We start from the raw sequence: 7,988 nt of genomic DNA, 5'->3' as shown, positions 1-7,988 counted from the left end.
AATTTCTAGATTCAAATGAAAGTGAAAATAAAACCCAGCAGAACAATAAGGCAAGAGAAGGAAATAAAATGGATACAAATAGAAAAGGAAGAAGTCACACTATTCCTATTTGCCAATGATATGACTCTGTACCTAAAAGACCTTAAAATGCCACACAAAACTTCTTAGATCTCATACTCATCAGCAAAGTAGCAGGATACAAGTCAGCATATAAAAATCAATAACTTTTCTTATACCAACAATGAACAGGCAGAGAAAGAAATCAGAAAAATAATCCTATTCTCCATAGCCACAAAAAGTAAAATACCTGGATGTAAATATAATGAAGGAGGTGAAAGTCTTCTACAGCGAAAACTTTAAAACATTGAAGAAAGAAATTCACAAAGATACCAGAAGATGGACAGACTTCCAATGTTCATGGATTAGCAGAATTAATTTAATGAATATGGCTATAGTCCTGAAAGCAATCTAGAGATTCAATGGAATCCCCATAAAAATTCCAATGCCATTCTTCATAGAAATAGAAAAATCAGTCCTAAAATTCATATGGAAGCACAAAGGATCCTGAAAAGACAAAGCAATCCTTAACAAAAAGAGCAATGCTGAGGTACACACTACCTTACTTCAAGCTATAGTACAGAGACATAGTAACAAAAATAGCATGGCACTGGCACAAAAAACAGACAAGTAGACCAACAGAACAGTATAGAAGATCCAGAAATAACTATGGCTACAACAATCTAATTTTTGACAAAGGTGCTGAAAACATACATTGGAGAAAAGATGGCTTGTCAATAAACATTATTGGAAAAACTGTATGTTCACATGTAGAAAACTAAAAATAGATTCTTTTTTCTCACCTGTGCTAAAGAAAACTCAAAATGGATCAAAAACCTTAACGTAAGACCTGACTATAGAAAAACATAGGGAAAATCTGGAAGAAATGAGCATAGTCTACAACTTCTGAATCAGACTCCAATTTCACAGGAAATAAGGGCACAAATTGACAATGAGATTACATCAAACTAAAAATCTTCTGCACAGCAAAGGAAACAATCACTAGAATGAAGACCAGCCCATATAATGGGAGAAAACCTTTGCAAACTATCCATATAACAGTGCATTTACAACCCAAGTATATAAAGAGCTCAAAAAGTTAAACACCAAAAGCACATATAAACTAATTTATAAATGGAAAAATGGATTGAGCAGCTGATTCTCAAAACAATTATCTCAAGCATAAGCACTGAAGCTGTGGCCCAAGTGGTAGATTACTTACCTACTAAGTTTAAGGCCCTAAATTCAAACCCCTGTACCACCAAAAAAGAAAAAAATAAAACACCTGAAAATCATAGCCAGTTACTCCTGGATAGAAAACTAATATCCAGAATATATAATGATCTCTAAAAATTAAATACCAAAAGAATAAATAACCCAATCAACACATGGGCAAATGAATTTAGAAGTACAAATGACTCCTAGTATATGAAGAAATTTTCCACATCCTTAGTCATAAAGGAAATGCAATCAAAAACAACATTGCTATTCCATCTCACCCCAGTCAGAATGTCTATGATCAAGGAAATGAATAAAAACAAATTCTGGTGAGGATGTTGACAAAAAGGGAGCCTTAAGCACTGTTCGCAATGCAAATTAGTGCAGCCACTGTGAAAATAAGTGGAGATTCCTTAAAAGATGAAAGATAGAACTACCATATGACTTTGCTATATAACTCTTGGACATACATCTGAGAAATAATTCAAGTCAACATACAGTTTAGACACTTGCACAACCATGTTTATAGGAACACTATTCACCATAGCCAAATTATGGAATCAGCCTAAGTATCCATCAACTGATAAATGAATAAAGAAAGCATGGCATATACATACTATGGAGTATAATTTAACCATAAAGGAGAAATTACATTGAAAATTATAATTGTGTTGAAACTATGAAATTATGTCATTAACAAGAAAATGAATGGAATGATAGACCATAATATTAAGCAAAGTAAGTCAGACTAGAAATACAAATATTTTGTGTTCTGTCTCATATGCAGTCTGTAAAACAGGTTCTGCTTTGGGTAGTAGTAGGAAAGGAGAGGGTGTTTAGGGATGAATAGGATTGAAGCACTTTTTATACATTCGTGAAAACAGAACAATGAAATGTGTTGAAATTGTCTTAAGAAGGTGGGAAGGGGAGTAAGGATGAGTGATAGAGATGGTGAATTTAGTTGGAAAACATTTTATGAACGTGTAGAAATATCATGTGAACCTGCTTTGTGCAATGATATATGCAAATAAAAATGTGAATAAAGAATCTTGGAAGAAGTACAAATGACCAATAAATTCATGAATAAATGTTTGACATTCCTACATGTAAAGGAAATGTAAATCAAAACAACATTGGGATTTCATCTCACCCTAGTCAGAATGGCTATCATCAATAACACAAACAATAACAAATGCTGGCAAAGATGCAAGATAAAAGAAACATTTACACACTATTGGTGGGAATGTAAATTAGTGCAACCACTGTGAAAACCAGCATGGATCCTCCTCAAAGAGTTAAAAATAGAGCTACAATATGGTCTGGCCATACTACTCCTGTGCATATATCTGAAGGAATGTAAGTCAAGACACAAAAGAGACACTTGCATACTCATCTTTATTTCAGCACTGTTCAGTATTCACTATAGCTAAGCTAAGGGAATAACCCAGATGCCCTTCAACTTATGAATGGATTAAGAAAATGTGGTAGCCAGAGGGCAGCGGCTTATCCCTGTAATCCTAGCTACTCAAGAGGCAAATCAGGAGGACTGTGTTTCAAAGCCAGCCTGGACAAATAGTTCAGGAGACCCTATCTCAAAAAACTCATCACAAAACAATGGGGCTGGTGGAGTGGCTCAAGGTGAAGGCCCTGAGTTCAAACCCTAGTACTGCAAAAAAAAAGAAAGTAATAGTGATATATGCACACAATGGGATATTATTCAGTCCCATTAGAAACAATGAAATTATGTCATTTGCAGGAAAATGGTGGAAGTGGAAATCATCATGTAAAGGGAAATAAGCCAGACTGAGAAATGCAAATACTGCATGTGTTCTCTCACATGCAGATTCTAGAGCTGATTATATATATATATATATATATATATATATATATATATATATATACATAGAACATATATACAGGAATGTAACTTTTGTGCTGTTGGTGGACAGGCAGGACAGGGAGAGGGAAAGAATACTACAAGGTGAGTGATATCAAATACATTATGTCTATGTATGAAGATGGATAATGATTCCCACCAAAAACTTTAAAACAGGTGGTTAGGGGCATGAGGACAAAAAGAGCAATAGGGGGGTTAGTTTGTCCAAAGTATAATATACCCATGTATGGAAATACCTTGGTGAAATCCTTTTGTGCTACTAATTTATGCTAACAATAATCATAACGTATTTTAAAAGAGAATTTTCGTATGATCAATCAATCCCACTACTGGGTATGTTTCTAAGGGAAGTAAAATCCTCATGTTGAAGACATCTGTGCTCCCCAGTGTTCAGTGCAGCACTATAGTACAAACAAATGGAAACAAATGAAGTATGTTTCAACTGATGACTGAAAATATAGTACATACACACTTTGGAATATAATACAGACTTAAAGAAAAATGAAGCACAGTTATTTGTGACAGTGGATCCAGAGACAATTATATTAAGTGAAATAAGCCAGTCAAAGAAAGAAATGCATGTATCACATGATCTTAACCTTATGGGGAATCCATAAAAGCTGCTGTCATACAAGTTGAGAGTAGAATGGTGGTTACCAGAGGCCAGGAAGCGTGTGTGGAAAAGAGGGATGGGGAGTTGTTGCTCGATATGTACTGAAGTTACAAGTAGATTGGAGCAAGAAATTCTGGTATGCTACTTAGGGTGGCTATAGATGAGAATAATGTATTGTACATTTCAGATTTTATCATAAAGAATTTTGAAATTTTTCATCACATGAAATGATATGACATGATAAATGATTAACATTTATGTTTAATCTGGTGTATACATATATCAAAACATTACATGATATTCCATTAATTACTATAAATTTTATGCTTTTATTTATTACTTTAAAAATAAAACACTGACAACTTTTTATAAAAAGAGATCCTGTATGAGGCCATTGTATGTGTCCTTTTACTGTGGTATTCTTTTATATCTACAATTAGAGTTTGTTTCCTTATGATAGTTCTTGCACCCAGTCTTCATTGCTAATATGCATCCTTTATGCCTTTTTAATTAGGTATTTCTGATGAAGAGGGTGACTTAATTTAAATGTTAATCACTTGTATTGACATTGATGATTCTATTGTACTATGTTACTGGGATTGCATAATTTATTTATAATAAAAACTGGTGTTACCTTAACAAACACATGGAGAATAATAAAATACTTCAGAAATATATTCAAAGAAACAAAGAGCAAAATTCTATAAGCTGTTATCTATATTGTAAATATATGCTTATTGATCTAGCTATAGTACATAAATGTATATGTAAGTATGTACTATATAGACATATATATGTAAAGTGAAATAGAATAGATCACTTAGTAAACTGAGTGAGAGTGACATCATAATTCAAGACACAAGATAAAGGCCAAAGATTTGGAATAGAACTTAGATTTCAAAGTTGTGTGTGTTGAAAATGAACTGCCCACAGAGCCTCAATGGGAAAAATACACTTTACAGGTTAGAATAAAGGGGAGCTCTGGAGAAAGGTCAGTTCTTCACGTGGAAGTGTATAAATCACCAGAATATATGGGAGGGTGAAATGGATGGATTTGGATTCCATCACTTAGTGAGTACTACTAATGAAATGAATGGGCCAAGGCTATTAATCTGCGCCATGCCATAGTGGTGTTAACTGTTTAAAATGAAGGTCTGCTCTCCTTTTTTCTAAAGTGGGAGAAAATGAAAAAAAAACATAGAATCAGATAGTCTGAAATCTTACATAGTCTCAACTATTGACAGTTCGTGTTATGTCGGAAATTTTGTTTTTTAGTCTATAAGGTATATATATGTGTTTGTATATGTGTGTGTGTGTGTGTGTGTGTGTGTGTGTGTGTGTGTGTGTGTGTAGAGAGAGAGAGAGAGAGAGAGAGAGAGAGAGAACTTGAAAAGTCAAAATATCAAACAGAAGATAGACATCCTGAACTTTTTACTAGTCTCTAGATTCTTTCCCTGGTCTATGGGTAATAAATTTTAGGGCCCATGGTTATTGATTCAAGGGAAAACGAAATTGTACAAATGATGCTATTGCACAAAGTGCATAGAAAATTTTGATTAGGGTCAAGTCAGAAAAAGATTGGAGACATGATAAAGAAATACGGGGTATGGGTGAAGATAAGAGAAAATTTCATGTCAAAATTTTTTCAGAAAGAACATATAGGAGATATTAGAAGGAGGCTGAGAGGTTGAGATATTAGGATGTTATGTGTATCAACCTTGGACTATGGGGCACCATTTAAAATTGATGTCATGTACAAAAGAAGTCTGGATAAAATAAAATTCTGGGTAATTTTAAAACATAAGTAATAAAGAACAAACAAAACATAGCTCTCATAATTTCCAGGGTCACAAGGACAAGACAAAGGGGAATATACAGCTCACCAAGACCCGACTTTCTCATTTAAATACTCACAAAATTTCTTCTCTTTTATGTATTGAACAATTATGCAGCATGCCTTTTAACAGAGGCACCATGGTGAGAGAAAAGGTCTGAAATAATATTCCAATATTAATATCAATATATTTATAGGAAAAATTAGGTATCACTCCTAAGTGTTACCATCTCAGACCAAAGGGAATTTTCTCCTTACGAAGGACCCTCTGCAATGCTCCCTTCATGTCTCTGTTCCTCAGGCTGTAGATGAAGGGGTTCAGCATGGGAGTCACCACTGTGTACATCATTGCCATGACAACATCTTTTTCTGTAGACTTATTAGTTGATGGACATAAGTACAAACCAATGACTGACCCACAGAACAGTGACACCACAGACAGATGGGAGCCACAGGTGGAGAAGGCCTTGTGGATACCCTGAGCAGAAGGGACTCTAAGGATGGCAAAGACAATTCGTGCATAGGACATGACGATGAGTGCGAATGGGATGACAACCACAGGCCCTCCTGTGGTAAATATCATCAAGTCATTAACATAAGTGTCAGAGCAGGCCAGCTTCAGCAGAGCAGATACGTCACAGAAAAAGCGGGGGATTACAGTGTCCTCACAGAAAGACAATCTGGACATGAGTAGGGTGTGCAAAAGGGATAGAATGTGGTCAGCACCCAGGACAATGTCACCAAGCACCCACAGAGCTTGGTGTTCATGATGCTGGTGTAGTGCAGAGGGAAGCAGATGGCCACATAGTGGTCATAGGCCATGACCACAAGCAGGAAGCTCTCTAGATCTCCAAAAAACAGGAAGAAGTATATTTGTGTCAGGCAACCTGCATAGGAAATGGATGGGATTTTGCTCCTCATGTTCTGTAAAAGTTTAGGGATGGTCACAGAGGAAAAACAGAGGTTGGAGAATGACAACTTGCTGAGAGACAAATATATCGGTGTGTGGAGATGGGAGTCTACTTGAATAAGGAAAATAATGAGAAGGTTCCCCAGGACAGTGATGAGCTACATAACTAAGAACAGGACATAGAACATGTACTGGTGCTCTGACGTGATGGGCAGGCCCAGGAGGAGGAACTCTGCAAGGGTAGTTTGGTTCCGTTCTGTCATGCTCTGTCTCCAATATCTTTAAGAGAAAATAATAGCATCCCTTTAACATTCAAATAAAAATGAACATATTTCTATATTCATGATCTTTTATGTTTTCTAAATTAATTCATCTCACCCTCTTCACAACATTTATAATCTCTAAACTGTAAATATTTATAATCATAAAGTTAACCACTTTTTCTGAACTTGTCCTTAACCTATTTCAATATAATATCTTTCCCTAAACATCTTATGTATTTGCTTCTGAATGACAAAATGCATTTGTTTTTCTCTTACCTTCCTGACTAGTTATCATATGCAATGATAATTGGCTCTTGTTCTATCAGTAACTTATATGTTGAAGGTCCTCAAGGATTTCTGTAAATCCTATACTGCTATAATTCTATACGTACTACCAAGAAAAGTTCTTAGATTATCATTTAAAACTCAGGTTTAGGTATTTCTCTCAATTGTAGAACTCTGTATCTCCTTGCTTAGTAGTTGTCTTCCCTTGGGTGTGAAACTCAACGGACCCAAAATGAAACATGATCTCACTTTGCTCTCTGTTAACCTCTTCCTCTTCTAGTCACTCATATTGCAGTAAAAGAAATTCAAAAATAAATCACTAATTTATTTCTCTTACCGTCAACTCTAATCTAGCAAATATCACAGATTCTCCTCTTCATACTCCTGCTACTTCACCTGTTTTCTACCATGTTCCTAGAACAGGATGATATCTTATCTCTCCCGGATTATTGAAACAGACTTTCAGTTAATGTCCCTTTCCCACATCTCCTTACTCTTCTTATTCCCTAAGCATGATTCACATTGTAGCATTCTTATGGAAATCGGATCATCTCTTTTCTGATTAGTACATCAGAGGATTATAATTCCTCTTAAAATGGAAGAAAAGTTTTTTCCCAATGGCACAATGACTGCTACTTGGCTGTGCCTACTTCCACAGCCTTGTATACCCCACAGTGACTGTTGCGTTCAACTCTGCAATAAAATGTCACTTGAATGTCATAATTTCCTTCCTCTAGTCTTAGATACCTACTGTTTCTCCTGCGTATCATTTGTCTCTTCTCTTCCATTTTCAATCAGTTTCCTCCTATTTATCCTTCCTGTATATTACATATAACTTGCTCAGCTAAACTCTTCCTGTCTGCTCAGACCAGGTGATACCTGTGCCATGTTCCCACAGTATCCTGCTCTCA

The 7,988-nt window shown here is 35.5% G+C and overlaps 1 pseudogene; it reads right to left on the bottom strand.

The window, feature by feature from the left end:
• Positions 1 to 5,842: 5,842 nt before the first annotated feature.
• LOC109674344 (olfactory receptor 1468-like) lies at positions 5,843 to 6,792 on the bottom strand (annotated as a pseudogene).
• Between the last annotated feature and the right edge of the window lie 1,196 nt (positions 6,793 to 7,988).

This window comes from Castor canadensis, chromosome 11 (genome assembly GCF_047511655.1).
Source record: "Castor canadensis chromosome 11, mCasCan1.hap1v2, whole genome shotgun sequence".
Classification (NCBI taxonomy): domain Eukaryota; kingdom Metazoa; phylum Chordata; class Mammalia; order Rodentia; family Castoridae; genus Castor; species Castor canadensis.
Note: the sequence above shows the minus strand (reverse complement) of the source record. Positions and strands in the feature narration are given on the sequence as shown.